We start from the raw sequence: 16,783 nt of genomic DNA, 5'->3' as shown, positions 1-16,783 counted from the left end.
TTAAGACATTTCAGAAAATTGGTGAGAGATGACTGCAGGTCTGAAGAGTCTTGCAAGTCCAGAATTAAACTTTGCTGTGGAAGGTATGATAATGTCTGATCACTTACAGTATTTGAAAACCAAATGTGGTGCGGTGCTACATTTTCAACTTCTGAGAATGAGAGATGGAAGCTTTTCCTGGGAGAAATCCAAACCTAATACAAAAGGGTTATGTTTTATTCAAAATTCGCTTATGAAATTGCTTGATGAATAATTTACCGAATATTGCTTCAGCTCACTTTTGTCAATGGAAACCAAATGCAGTCTACGTTAGCTACAATATGTCACACTGATTATCCCTATTTAAGAGACGGCTGACATCTTCGACTTTATTTACTCAATAATACAATTTGGAAAGTTCCACCTTCCGATCTAGTTCTAGCATAAAATGAAAATATTTCTAACACTAAATTGAATACTGTTATTTCTGTATTACAGTCAAGCAATATGTATTTGTGATCACTATATTAATATGAATGGTAAGTACAATATAATATATATTTTATATTTGGGGTAATTTCATGCATACAGTACATATAATCATTGAACAAAAACCCCCAAAACCCTGTGATTTTAAGTTAACAGAAGTAAAGGGACACATTCCCTTTATGTTAATGTCACAGTCACTATGTATCAGTATATGATTGCATTTCCCTTTAAGGCAATTATTGCTTTTGTTTGTGACTCACTGGATATAATAAACTCTTTCAGTAATCATTTAGAACATTTTACATTCTTGTCTGAGCCAAAGATAACCTGCTGGATTCCAGATACTGATCATTGAATGTCCCTGCTCTATACTCTGTATACCATTTGTAAGTTTTCACCACAGGAGGGAGCACCAGTGAACTTTTCAGGAAGTTCTAGTCTCGCTACTGTATGAATACACATATACTGTACATGTCTAAATTCACATATGTAACCTTTTAAGTTTTTCAGATAGATTAAAAAAAAAACAGAGAACTGACATATTAAGGACATTTTATATTTCATCATGTAATTTGTAACCTGCATATAAAAAAGGCACCAGAATAAGACATTTGAACTCAATAATAAAAAAAACATACAGTACAAATATGTTTGCATTTACCACATTTTGAAATTCTCGATTTTCTTTTCAAAAGCCATGTGCAACAATGCCATGCAGTGCATACAATGTTAGTACTAGCACAGAATTCTTAGTAATTGTGTATAAACAGCAGTAGGAAAACAGATTATTTAATTTCAGATTTTGATTGTTTGATGTATTTTACATATTGGCTATAAAGTATGGAAGCCCGTTTCCGCCAGGGAGTAAAAAAAAACGCGCTATGGTATCTCAGAATTCCGACTTAGTATGTCAGAATTGCGACTTAGCATCTCAGAATTGCGACTTAGCAAGTCAGAATTGCGACTACGGGCTTCCATAGTAAAGGCATATCATATTAAAAAGCAAAACCACACTTCCTCCAAAACAATGCTGCGATAATTGTGATTATTATTTTTTAAATGTATGCTGTTTTTAGTGTTTGTCCAAGATTTCAGTTATCATTTCGCCTGGTGGTGAGGAGGAAGCACCCCTAGGCGCTCATAGTACCGCTGGGCAGGCTGGGAGTTGTAGCCGGGGAGTTTCTGAGGGTCACCACGATGACCAGTGGCTGACCCTACCTGTGTAAATAATGTCATAGTAGTTTTAGTGTCCTGTGCAGTCTTACAGATGATATTGTCATTAAACCAGCAGATAAAGGAGGCACTGTTGTGGTGTGGCGAAAAGACCTGTTTATTAATGAAGCCTCCGGACAACTAACCAACACTTCTGCTTACCGTCCTCTCCAGCAGGATCCTACCACTGGCTCCCATAAAGAAGTGGTATCCACCATCTCCCTTCTTATCAAGGATCAAGGAACTCACCCAGCAGGCGAACCTGCTCATCGTTGAACATTCCCAGGTATCCCAATTTTACCACCTTTTCAAAATCCACAAACTCGACACCCCTGGACCCCCCATTGTCTCAGCATGCAACTGTCAAACTACTCACATCTCGGCCTTTCTCAATAGCCTGATGAACCGCTGGGTAAATGGCTCCATAAGGCTTCATATATCAAGGACACTAACCATGCCCTCCAACTTTTAAACAATTTCCAGTTTCAGGTTCCTGAATGCTACATTTTTACAATGGATATCATATCTCTCTAAACCGTCATTCCGCACAATGATGGTCTAACAGCCCTAGAGCACTGTTACTTTATTGTCTTCAGACTGTTTTTAGAGTTTCTGACACTGCTCTCAAATGGCTCAAGTGTTACCTGACTGATCGCTGTCACTTTGTTTCTCTTAATGGGTATAGGTCTGAAATTGGTCTTGTTAAGTCTGGTGTTCTTCAGGGGTCAATGCCGGGCCCCTTACTCTTCAGCATTTACCAAGTTTCCTCTTGGTCAGCTTTTAAGATCACATGGTCACAATTATCATTTCTATGTTGATGATACTCAAATATACATCCAATACGAAACTTGACACTGATGTGGCTATCTCTTTTCTATCTAATTGCATCTCTGACACTTGAATGACTCAAAATTTCCTTCATCTTAACTGTGGCAAGACTGATGTCATGCTTATTGCCACCCCCCATTAACTTTGTAAAGGCAGTCCTGTAATCCTATCTGTAGATGGTTCTGTACTTGAGCTTCAGTCTAAATTGAAAAACCTTGGGATGATATTCAATTCTGGCTTAACATTCGACCCACATGTGCAGCACATTGTCAAAACATCTTTCTTTCACCTCAGAATTATCGCTAGACTACGCCCTATGTTATCACTATCTGTGGCTGAGGAGAATGAGTAGGTTTGGTTCAAGTATATACAGTCCAATCTTCACTTATATAGTGTTATTCCAGGGGTCTGTTTTACACTCAGTAGAGAAACAAACAGATATGGTCACAATTATAAACTGAAATGAAATCACTGAGAAAAGTAAATATTTCTTTATGCAGGATGTCTGGAACATTCTTCTTATCCAGGTGGCTTAGGCTCAAAATCTGGACACCTTGAAGATCCAGTTAGACAAAATTCTAGTTGTGCTGAATCACTTCAGAGGTCTCTTCAACTTAGTCAGCTTTTCCTGATCTTATCCGAACTGTACAGTGGGAATATCTTGCTGAACCTCCAAAGACATCTTTACAGAACCCTCTTCCATCAGTGCAGGCCAGTTAATGCACTCTCATTCCTTATACCTTTATAGTCGGGTCCCAGATATAGTCGGGTCTCTTAGTGAAGTGTCCAGAATCCCTTGTGGTTGACTTAATTGTTCTGTCAGTGAGAGATGATTTAAAGACCTTCTAATTTCTTTCCCAGTTCTGGGTCACATCCTTTCTTTCTGAGAATTAATTGCAAAAGCAAGTGGGAAAAAAGCAAATTTACACAACGATCCCTTATAACCCTTTATACACACAAGAAAAAAAAACTCAAGGAGTATTGGTTATACTGTTCAAAGTCTCTCAATGTGTAGTAGTGGTTATCCTATGCTTCAAAGTCTTTCTAGAGGGCACCGCTATAAATTCCAAAAATAGATGGGGAAAAATACATCATATCTGGCCCTCACTTGACCACCAATGACTGAATTATAAACAAAGGAAAACTTTGCTGGTGCAGTTGTGCCTTGCTTTTGAATTTCTTCAGTCTGTGTATCTACTGTATATCTGAAAGTGGCAAAGTGGCATCCCTTTGAATATCAATGAGCAGGACAATGTCAATTCATATTGCTCAGCATTTTCAGGGTCTTTGTGGAGCTTGTCTTGTCTTCAGCTACACTACAGCCTAATCTGGCCTTCACCTACTTCTCTCACATCATTGAAAATAACCATAACAACCCTAGACACCTTTTCACCACCATCAACAGACTGCTAAACCCAAACTGCCCCACCATATTATCTGCCTCGTCGTAAATTTGCAAAACATTGTTAGATTTCTTTAACTCCAAAATCAACAAAATCCAGCATCACATTCTCTCCACAACACATATAATTTCTACACCTCCTCCCTGCTTGCTTAACTTTATTGGTTCCCTTCTTTCTAACTTCTCTCTTCTGGACACTGCATCCATCCGTAAACTGGTTTTGCATATGAAATCCACCACCTCTATATTACATCCTATTCCCACCACTTTCTATCTTCATTCTTCTTGATCTCAGTGCTGCTTTCAACATTGTTAACCATGATATCTTACTTTATCTTCTTGAGACTGTGTTTGGAGTTTCTGACACTGCTCTCAAATGATTCAAGTCTTACCTCACTGATTGCTGTCACTTTGTCTCTCTTGGTGGATTTAGGTCTGAAATTAAAATGAAGGGTTTGATACTGGGCCCCCTACTTTTCAGCATGTTTCCACTTAGTCAGCTTTTAAGATCAAATGGCCTCAGCTATCATTATTATGCTAATGTTACTCAAATATACATCCATACCAAACCTGACAGCGATGTGGCTGTCTCTATTCTATCTACTGTAATTGCATCTCTGACATACAAACTTGGATGACTCAAAATTTCCTTAATCTTTAACTGTGACAAGACTGAAGTCATGCTTATTGGCACCCCCCTCTGTAGATGGTTCTGTCTTTAAGTTTCAGTTTAAATTGAAAAACTTGAGGGTGATATTTGATTCAGGCTTGACATTTGACTCACATGTGCGACATATTGCCAAAACATCTTACTTTCACCTCAAAAATATTGCTAGCCTACCATCCTATGTTATCGCTAACTGTGGCTGGAAAGCTGATGAACACATGTGTCTTCTCCTGAATCGACTTGCTGGGGTTTCTAAATACACATTGAACAAACTCTAGTATGTCCAAAATTTAGGAAGCCAGAATTCTGACCAGGTCTAGTGCAAGTGATCACATTACTCCTGTTCTGGAGTCCTTGCACTGGCTTCCTGTCAAATTTTGTTGTCATTTTGTAAAGGTTCTGTAAACCTTTAAAAGTGCCATATAAAATAAAGTTTATTAAGCAATGGATATTCTTCCTTTGGGGAGTAACTCACCCAGCACCAGCTGGTCAGGTGAATTGTTGAGACCAGGGGGCTATGAGAATTCCAAACCTTTTGGTTCCTCATTGATTCACTCAGGGTCCTGTCTTCGAATGGGATATCTATCAAGGATCTCTGCTTGCTGTGATGTGGACCTCACCTTCTATTTTACAAGGTATATGTGGATGTGACATACAGTAGTTGACACAGTTTGCTTCTGAGTCCCTTATTGACACTTCATCACACCCATTGGCTTCTTCCCCTCCTGATTTGCAACTTGGGTGCTACTGATTCAAAAAAAGAAATGACAAGTAACATGAATAATAACTAGTTTCACATTTCTTTCATTCAATACAGCTCTGGTCCTGTGAAAGTGTAGTTGCAGTCATCAAACTTCCTACAGTTCTACAGTCATTCTACAGTCTACAGTAGCCACAGAGGATGACAATTTAGCAAAAAGATGATGATGAACTCCTGTGTCAACTCAGCCTAAACAGAGAACAAGTGTGAGGTGACATATGGTGACTTGGCACAACACAATTAGATGATTTTGCAATATTTACTAAAAAATGGATCTCTTCAAGATACTTCTCCACCATGGCTCAGATAGAAGACCAGCACCCACCCCCAAGCAGACAGGAAGACTGGAGTTTAGGAGGAGAAAGAGCAGGGAAAGCTGGTGTAGGACCAAAGTCCAGAGCTGTGCTTTTTCCAGAGGAACATCCTAGGGTGGAGGGATCCAACATCCCAGGCCAGACAGGAAACTCTGACTAGATGGTACCAGGAGATGGGCCAATTCAAAGCTCTGAGGAGGTCCTGCTCAGACCAACGCAGGCTTGCACTGTCAGGCGTACACCTGGAATACGGTTCTGTGAGTTTCCAAGCACTTCTCCGTAAGACTGCTTTTCACGAGACCACACTGACATCTGGACCAGGCTGACAGAGACATCTACTGAAGACAGATCCCTGCTTCAGACCCATCCTCCGTTTCCCTCTTAACTACTAGAATCCTCCAGATCATGGGCAGAGCTCCCAGGTGGAGCCTGAAGGAACTGGAAACCAGGAACAAAAAGGGCTGCACTGAGAGCCTGGATGATGATGATGTCCCAGGAGTGAAGAGAAGTCATCAATGCTGGATCGCCAAGGAGAAACAGCAAGAGCTCCAACTACAACAAGGTGATCCCTATTAGCAGGGATCCACGGCAATTAGGGCAAAGTGGAGGCATAAAAAGTGTAAGAAAGAAAAACAATTTAACAAGAACATACAGGTACACAGAGATAGAATGTAGATCAATCAGCCATAGGCCCTGGTAAAAAGATGGGTTTTGAGGTTGAATTTGAAGATAGTCAGAGAATTTGTCTCTCGTAGAGTCTGAGGAAGGGTATTCCATAATAATGGACCAAAGACAGAAAAAGTAAGGTCTTTGAAAGATTTTTTAGTTTTTTAAAAGACAATAACAAGATCTTATATTGAATACAGTATGTAACTTAATAGGCAACCAATGTAGAGACTTATGTGTAGGGATGATATGCTGCCAAGGTCTGGTGTGAACTGCTTCTGCTAGAGTGTTGGACATATACAGTAGTATGACAACTCAATGAGAAGAGTTAGGGAACCCATAGAGTAAAGAGTTTTAGAAATCAAATCTTGATGTTATCGATGCATGAATCAGGCACTCAGCATCAGACATTGATAAAATCTGCATATTGAGGGCAATATTTCAAGGTGAAAAAAGATGTCTTAATCAAATTTTTCACAAGGGGCTCAAAAGACAGGAGAGGCTCAAGTCTGACTCCCACATTCTTGACTATGGCTGATAAATAAATGGGGACGTTATCCACCATTACTGTAGAGCTATCTAGATTTTCCATCTAACATTTGCTACCCACCAGTAAAATTTATGTTTTGTCACTTTTTATCTTCAGGGTATTTAATGTCAATCAGAGTTTGATGCCACACAAACAATAGATAAGCAATGGAAGAGGCGAGATCAGAAGGGGAAGAGGTTTCAATGTAAATCTGAGTAGCATCTGCATAACAGTGAAACTGAAAAACTGTGGTGGTGTATAATCTGAAGCCTATTTAAAATCTAAAGCTAAATGGTCCAAAACTGAGCCCCGCAGCACACTGTGATTGACAGGAGTGATGGGGGATTCATGAGCAGCAAGGGAAACAAAACTGCCGGCCAGTAAGATAAGAACAGAACCCGTTAAAAACAGTACCATTGATAGACAAAAATGTTCTCACCCTGAATGATTCATTGTATCAAAAGCCACACTAATATCAAGGAGCATATGGATATTTACAGCTCCCAAGTCACTAACCTGACAAGAACAGCCTTAGTAGTATGATTAGAGCAAAAACCAGACTGGAATGGTTTGAAGAAATCATTAACTATCACATGACTTGTAATTGATGTGCACCCACATGTTTTATAACCTCAAACCTTTCTATTTTTTTCCTCTTTGGATCATTTTTTCTACAGAACAACTCATCATCATGCTACAACAAAGATTTTGGACTGGAAATCCCCCTGCATTGGAATGGAAATGCACCACCTGCATGAGGTGGTGTGAGCAAATGAGTCAAATCCTTATCAGTGCCTGTAGTGTTGTATAGGCAATCCTTATAAATGTCAGCAAGTGTGGTTCAGACTTGCAAAATAATATGGTAATTGTTGTGTACAACTTCCCAACCACATTAGGGAATTCGTTTCAGTCTGTGATAGATGTAATGGACTTGGCAGGACTGCCTTGAAACTACATAACTACAACTTGACAAGTTGTCTTGATTGATGGTGAAAGGACTGCATTTCTCAAGTCCTGGGACCCCACCTGCTGCCTTCCCAGCAAGCTCATACTGACATGACAACATCCCAGCAGGATAACACATATCCTCATGCTGTTTGTGTAACAATGGCTATTTTGGTAGAGGGGAGTATAAACATTATGCCTTGGATGCTCTGCTTGCCAGACTTGAAAATCTGTGGGATTAGTTGAGATGATAATTAGTTGAGACACATGCTTATCCAGTCTCTGTTAGAGGAATAGGAAGGCATCTGAAATTATATATATATGACATATATGCCCAGATGTACAATACATTACATTATATTTTATATATTTATGGATATATATGACCTATTATGTATTTGATGTATACTGTGTATTTAAGATTATATTTCACTATTATTGCTGTTGAGTTAATTATGTTAAAAATATAAATATCACAAATATCCATAGATGTCTAGGATCTGTTACAACATAAAGCACTTAATAAATTTATTTTAAGCAATAAATTTATTTCTGAATCTAGCACCACTTGTAGCTATGTCAGATATTAATTATTAATCATTTTCACAATATCCTACTGAAAGAGTAACTATAAGGAGTAACAGATTTATTTACAATGTCTGTGGCTCTTTTTAGATAACCAACAAATTTGAATTTTAATCATTTCTAACTTTGGTTTTTGGGCTGGTTAACAGCTTGATTTGGTCACCAAGCACAAAACATTGTTTTAAAAAAATGAAACAAATTCAACAGCTGCACCAAGACTCTGTGCTTGTTCCAATCCCTCAGCTATGTAAATAGCTTGGACTTCACTAGGTTCAATAAATAAATGCTTCTCTTCTCCTATCCAAAATGCTTGGTAATTGTAGGAAATACTGCATTACACATTAGAGGTATTGGTGCACATGAGTGAACAGCAGTTCTTTTGTCAGCGGAAGTACTGGGGTTAATTTAGGGGTGCTACTTACTGAGCTCTGCTTAGCCTCTGGTGCCTTCCCCTAAGGGCAGTCTGTCTTCTTGTGTGGGGGTCAAATAGAGAAGACCCTAACTTGTGTTAATGCCTGCTGTAAGCAGCTTTTAGCACCGCATTTCCTCTGAGGTATTGAACATCAGAAACAAACATCTGCTCCACAGGACACTGCCTAAATCTACTTTCTGTCAATGACAAAGGAAGTATGTTTATGTTTCATTAAAGTTAGCGCTGCATCTGTTCAAAACCTTGATAAAAATGAACAAATCTGAGATTATCAGAGCACTTTATTTAGCTGAATACTAAATTTAACCAAAAAAAGCTAAATTGCTTGCATTTAAATTTGTCTGAGGAGTGAATTTAAATTTACTTATCACAATACAATATCAGCAGTGATTAAGTCAACATGCTTGGTGTAACTACTGTAAGTACAGTACATCAACTATGAAGTGAAGTCTTTCTCTTTTTAAGATTCAAATTTAATAGTGGTTTGTGAAAAGAATAACCCATAATACACAAGCCTGTTTCAAACACCTAGCAAACAATATGAGACTGATTTTAAGAATTATGTTTTACCAATAAAACTCCCAAGACAATATTCCTAAATCTCTTCAGAATTATATAATCCAATCAAGCAACTACTGAATCATACATAAGGCTACTTATTTATTTTATTTTTTGTATTATTTTCCTGGCTCTGTTATTCTTTTATTTAATTTATCATGTTCTATACAGTAATAACCTAATTCAGTATAGCTCTACAGAATCCATGCAGACCCCCCATAAAATTCAAAATCTGTATACATCTTATTAGTAAGATAGTTCAGGTGGGTAGCTGTGTCAGCATGTGTAGGCTGCAAAGGAACAAGTAATAGGTTTGTTTAGAAAGAAAACACAATGAAGGCTCCACAGCGGAAACGTTATGTTTTCTTTCCGCTCTTTTCAGCATAGAATAAACCTATTTGTTACTTGTTCCTTGCAAGTAAGATGATGTGAAGGCAGGAATTCAACATCTACTGTGCTCCCACATAGATAATACATAAAACGTTTTAATATTGTGTATGCATATATGGTGTTGTAACTACTTTATCAGTTATCTAATTGACAATAAGCTACAAATTATAAAAACATTCACAAAAAATACTGATTCTACTTGAGAATAAAAAAACACTTGTTTAACACGTGTTTCTCTTCTTGTATCCTTTACTCCTTGTCCAAGTACAGATATTGAACTCTTAATAATACAAAAATAAGTAATAAAATGCTTCTACTTTACGAAACCAGAGTGAAATGTATTTTTCCAATGTGCTTACCTTTTAAGCTAGAACTAAACTTCTTGTTCTTCTGCCCTTAAAATAGTTTCTCATGGGACACAATGTATTTTAGTGGGAGATGAGATTTAAAGAGCCTTAATTCTTTGATCACGGAGGAAGAGTTTATTCTGAGAGTGGTGGGTATAAAGGGTAATTTTGGCTCATCCTGAATGAACATGGGAATGTCACTGAGGCTTTCCAAAGAAGCTTTGTGTGCATGTTAGGCACTTTGGTCTGCCCAGAGGTATTAAAGATTACTGACACCTACTCTTTTTAAGTGAAGCCTGAAGACATGTTTGTATGCCTTTTTCCTAATTGGCAGGGTTTGTGAGGTGGGGCAGTACTGTTTACAGTTAAGTGCCTGGCAATGTTGAGACATGACCAGGCATACTACAGTATTTATGGTACATCTCACATAGAAAGCTAAAGTGTTGCGGAATATTTGTAAATTATTAATAATAATTAATAATTAAATTAAATTGGGGTCATGAACTCAAAATATAAAATGTTTTAAAGTAAATGTTGACAATAATGTTCCAGTCATTTATTTCTGAACTGTACTGAAAAGATTCACACTCGAAAATGCAAAAGCTTATTCATGAATATCATCAGAGAGAGGCAAAAAAAAGAGATCACTTAACAATGAGAGTGGAGGTAGCATTTTAACATCTAATCTGACATTCTTACTCTTAAATGTGATACTTCCACTATGACACTGGAAAATGTTATTTGCCAAAAAAAAAGTTTGGCTTTAAAATATAATTGCATGAATTACTGTATATTTAAAATATAATTACATTATAATACAATTATTAAAATATACCTTTAATATATGACATTAAGTATACCATCAGGCTGTTTTTTTATGATAATTTCCCAGTCCAAATACATTCAAAAAGTTGTGAGTTTCATTGAATGAAATTATGTTAAATGGTGACAGTCAGAGGCACGATTTTTCTGGAACAAATATTTTGTTATGGAAAGTTACAGTACTTTTAATAATGTGTCAGGTTACCTGCTTAAGTGTAACTTTATGAGCACATTCAGAAACATAACACCCTTTGAAAGGAAAGACCTCACTTCAAAGTATGCAGCCTATGGCCGTAGGCATGTAGTTATGGCTCCCGGAAAGATACCAAGCTGAGAAACATCTAATTTATCAGATTTCCAAAGACACAGGCTGATAATGAGACATTTTATGAGAGTTTCAAGGGAAATGAAAGGGTATTTGACTCTACCATGTGCATTTTCTACACAGATAAGATGTACTGAACTGATTGCAGATTTTAGAGATATTTTCATTAAGGTTTTTTTTAATTATTTCTTGTGTATTAATCAAGAATAAACATTTTGTTCTGTTTTTGGTGAGTTATTTAAAACAACTTTTGTCTCCGGTCATGCTTGTTTAGTCCCAGAAAAGATACCATGGTCAAATCCCTCATCTTTCCATGTAAGGGAAATAGTGACTATAGAGCATGAGACTCATGACACCGTTATAACTTCTGTTTTCTTAATGTTATGCCAAAAAAGACAATTATGCTAGTTTCTATATACATGATATATATATACAGGTATATATATTTTACAGAGTCCTCTCATTTTACAATTGGCAACAATGACAAGGTAAAGCCACTGTGATAATATAACACCAAGCACAAAAATGAGCATACAAAAAATCATAAGAACATATAAATGGTCATACAGAAAGCAGATATGTATGAAACTGAACTGAAGTATTGTCACATTTTTCTGTGTGGGAGGCTCTGTGCTTTAAAACTTTCTTTTTTGTGGTATATCTTTAGAATTACTTATTATCCCGATTGTTCATCATTAAATTTCGCTGTGCACATTTTATAGAGTTTATGGATTATTAGAAATGCAATTTTTACATTTTAAACTTCCCGATAGTACATTTTCCTTTCTAACTTTGTTCATTCTAATCACAGCAGCAGAATGTTGTTTTTTTATTTCTAAGGCATTGCAAGCAGTATCTGAAAGCACTAAAATTAGTTTCAGTGGAGTCTCTAAACATTGTCCAAAAATCTATGCTCAGCTTTTGTGCCTATCAAGTCCTAACGTTCTTCAAGCATTACCAAACAAGATAAAATGAATACAAAGTGAACTCCTAAGAATATCAGCAATATTAATATCAGCAGTGACTAAGTTAACATGCTTTATCCCAAACACCTTATCGTTCCTGACTTGCAGCACTACATATACAAACACAAAACACTTTGTTTTGTCTTTTAAAAGAATATTCATATTTTATTTGATTGATTGATAGATTGATTTAATTCAAACATATTTAAATATGTTTATATTTAGACATATAACACATTATATATCGTAATATAATGCAATGTAATAGATAATGGTACAAATACCCCTTTCACTTGTAGCAGCGAGGCTTATTAATAAGAAAGAATTAAGTGTTTCTGAGCTTTCCTAAATTAGGCCCCATTTCTCTGTTCATCTCTGTGGTGCAGCCACAGAGAAACTATTCATGCAGGCTGATTTAAGGTTTCCTTTGATTTAAGGTTTCCTAGGACAGCTCCCAAAAGGGGATGCACTTAGCTAAGCCTGGCTATCATGATCAATGGTCATCCATTGGCGCCTATCTGTCTAGGGAGTGCCAGATGGACATCTGGACTGCATTCCTAAGTGTCAGGAGTAAGTGACTCATATCTCACCTTGATCAACCAATCAGGGACTGGTAGGGCCGAGTAACCCACGTGGGACTCTGATACCCATGGAACTTTCAGCCAATCAATGAGCTGAAGTTCCACCAGGTAAAAACAGGCAACACAGAGAGCCTGAGAGATTCAGTGAGATTCAGAAGAGATTCAGTAAGATTCAGGAGAATTCTGTGGACTTTCCTAAAGGGAATTCAAAGGAGAATTCCCGGGCAGGACGGCCCAGGAGCAGAAAACTCCCAAGGGCAGGACATTCTCGCAGCGCGCCTCCTGACCATCCTGAGACTCAGCCCGGACAACCACGGAACGGCCAGTGTGTCCGAGTGCCAGAACTTTCCTTTGTTCTAGAGCGGAGGTTGCCAGACAGTAACCAGAGGATCCACCCGAGGTTAGCACCAGCAGCAAGCCTCGTGAACAGGTCGGAATTGTGGACAGCTGAATCACTATTCAGAACTAGCTCTTCATCAGGAACGAACCGGTCCTCTTCCTGACTTGCTGGGACCCACAGTCATCTTTTCTCCTGTGCACAAACTTTGCAAGTTAAAGCCAACAGTGAGCATCAGCAGCGCACCGTCGCAAGCCGCACATCACAGCCTGGCACCGAGCCAGAGAGCGCGGATTGGACAGCAACAAGCCTACAACTGTTTCTTTGTGCCCGCAGGAAGATCTGAATCCCCAGAGATTGGATGAGTATTCAACTTCAATGCATTACAGCTCGAGAATTCAATTGTTATCCCAACCAGTTGATATCAATTTAATTCCTAAGAGTTATGTACTTGTTTTGAGTTTCTAATGTAGAAGTTATAACCAAGTTCATTTACGAAACGGTCTTAATGAATGATATACTGAACGTATGTCCTCTTGATATGTGTAACACTTTGTAACTGACTGAATATATACCTTTTGTATTCTGATAACCCTCTCGATAAGATCTGTTAGGTTTACATGCATATTCTATGTATTAATAAATGTATCCTCGTGTATTAGTACCTGTGTGTGTGCGTTGTTTGAGTTATGTTGCATGGTTGGACTCTAAAGCCATCAAAAGAATCAACTTTGTGATTTACTGCTACAATTAATAATTGTCTCAGTAACTGCCCAAACCCTACAGAACTGGTGCCTTCAGAGAGCCACTACATTTACATTTTGGCTATGGCAACGTTACACACTTCTCTCAAGAGTGTCCTGTTTCTTGAATGTTTAATATGGTAACCCTGTCTTGGGACAGACAATTTCAAGTTTAACTTTCAGAGACATTTGGTTTGGCTTGTGTGCACACCCTGTTTTTCAAGACCTGTCTTGTTTAAAAGTATTTTGTCTAAGTTATTATTCTTACACAGGCTACATGAACAACCATGAAAGAAGCATGTACACTTAATATAACCAAAGAAACCTCAAGGCTTGCTTGTTTACGGGAATCATTCCATTTCATAAACATGGATGTGAGATGAAGAACTTATTATTCACATTTTACATTTACATTTATTGCCTGAGCATGTTAAGACCATGACTGTGTCACATCCTTATCTAGCCATGTCTCATACAAATTCCCCAAGACACAGTGTTTAGAAATTATTCTAATATTAAGCAATGCATAAAAAGCTGTTTATAAAGCATCTCAAGAATATAGTTTATAAGATAAGATAAGATCACTTTATTGGCCATATACAGTACAATTTCTTGTATTAGGAATTTGTCTTTTTGCATACCCCAACTTGCTCCCCATGAGACACACAGACACATGGACAGGGAGAAAAGCTTGGGGTCAGAGCACAGGGTCAGCCATTTATATGGCACCTTACAGATGGGGGATTATGAAAATGGTGAAAAATCAGGAATTGACCCAGCAGTTTAGTCAATAAGTGATATAAATATTCATAACCCGCAACTTGTAATAGATTTCTCTGGCACAGCTTTATTGAGAGGAGTAATAATTCAGGCACACTTGGTTAAACAAATGTTTATCAACAATGACAAGACACAAATTATACTACACACTGCTAAACATATAACACACAAGTTACTATGTTTACAGTATATACAAACAAGGCATTTCAGAGGCCTAACATTCTAATCACCTAGAAATACCACCAGTCTTCTAATAAGTATGAAACTCTGAAACTCTTGCATACAGAGGCCAAATAAGCGATAAACTGCTTTCTAAATAAAAGCAACTTGCAGTTCAATCACTCTCTCTACACCCCGGATGCCACAGTATAAATGGGAGCCTATCTCCCTATTCTAAATTGGACCCTAAGCAGGAAAGACGCCTCTAACCGAGATATCCTTTACCCAGGAAACCCAAGTTTCCCAAAAACACAGAATAGCAAGCTAGGGTTCAAATACTTAGGTCCAGTCAGGTTTTGTTTGGATGATCATGAAGTTGGGTCTATCGCCTTGTGCATACTTCAAGTTCCAACTCCTCTCTTGTGGTCTGACCTTCTTTCTCTCCTCTCCTCCTCTTTCTCTTGTCTACCTTTCCTGCTTTTTTCATCTCTACTCCTCTTGTTGTCCCACTTTGTGGTCTTAATGTTATTTTATTTGGTGTACTGCTCACTGACAATCATTAACCCATGACTTAATTAGCCAGGTATACCAAGGTAAACTTTACAATTGCTTTTAATCAGGGGACCCCACATCTTGGCAAACATCCCCTTTGCTTTGTAGCCAAAAGTGTTTTCACTGCCAGGTGTCACAAACTTTCTAAACTCTTATAGACACTTCCTAGTCACCTATAGCTATAACAATATTTCCAATCATTATTTCCCTTTATTACTAAAGTAGCAATTAATACTTTTATACACATAACATCTTGCAAAAATTCAGAGCAATTAATTAAATAACATCAATTTCAATAACCATTGATCTAATTCAGGATTATGGAGGCGCAGTCTACAAAAATCAGCTACACCCTGGATGGGACACGAATAAATCACAGGGCACACATAGACACAATCACACTCATGCTCCACCTGGACCAATTCTTTACAGAAGCCAATTAACATACCAACATGTCTTTGAACTGTGGAAGGAAACTGAAGCACCCAGAGCAAACATAGGTAAAAACAGGTTGAACATGGAAACTCTACGCAGGTAGTGCCCTAGAAACTGAACCCAGACCCCTTACACTATGAACCAGCAATGCTTACTGCTGCTGCCCCCAAATTCAGAGCAAAAAAAAATAATAATCAAGAAGTAAATAAATAATACAAAAGGAATAGGTAAATGGAAAATTCAACCCCTTTTCTGTGGCAAACCTCCATTAAGGTGCAATAAATTAACTTAATGTGCCACACAATCAATTTAAAGCAAAGATTTAACCATGAAGACTAAGAAGCTTTCAAATAAACTTAGAGATAAAGTTGTAGATATGAACAGATCAGGAGAAGGGAATAAAAATATTTCAAGGTCTTTCTAGATCTGACTGTCCCTCCAAATTGAGCAGCCAGGCAAGGTGAAAACTGGTTAATGATGCAACTGCAATACAAATGGTGACTTTGATAGACCTACAGTACAGAGTTCAATGGTTTATATATGAGAAAATGTGCATGAGACAATACCCAGGTCACTCCAAAAATCTGTATTGAATGACAGAGAGGAAAACGCATCTTAAATCCCATTTGGAGTTTGCAACAAAGCATGTAAAGGTTTTGTGGTCCAACAAAAGATGAGAAAATTTGGTCTAAATGCAAAGTGTTACATTTGACACAAACACAACATTGCTCAGTTAAAACTATTCCATTTAGTCAAACATGGTGGTGGAAGTATTACGTTATAGTGTAGTTCTGCTTCTCATCTGGAGATACTGGGTAGCTTATCAAAGCTAATGTGTACATACTTTAAATGGAGCAATATATTGCTATCTTAAAGGAAAATGTGCTTCAGACCTAAAACTAAGACAAAAAATCATCTTTCAGCTGAATAATGATCCAAAGAACAATAGAGTGGCCCACTCAAAGACCCAATGTGAAACTTAT

The sequence above is a fragment of the Lepisosteus oculatus genome, chromosome 3 (assembly GCF_040954835.1).
Source record: "Lepisosteus oculatus isolate fLepOcu1 chromosome 3, fLepOcu1.hap2, whole genome shotgun sequence".
Classification (NCBI taxonomy): domain Eukaryota; kingdom Metazoa; phylum Chordata; class Actinopteri; order Semionotiformes; family Lepisosteidae; genus Lepisosteus; species Lepisosteus oculatus.
This window is presented reverse-complemented; position numbering follows the sequence as displayed.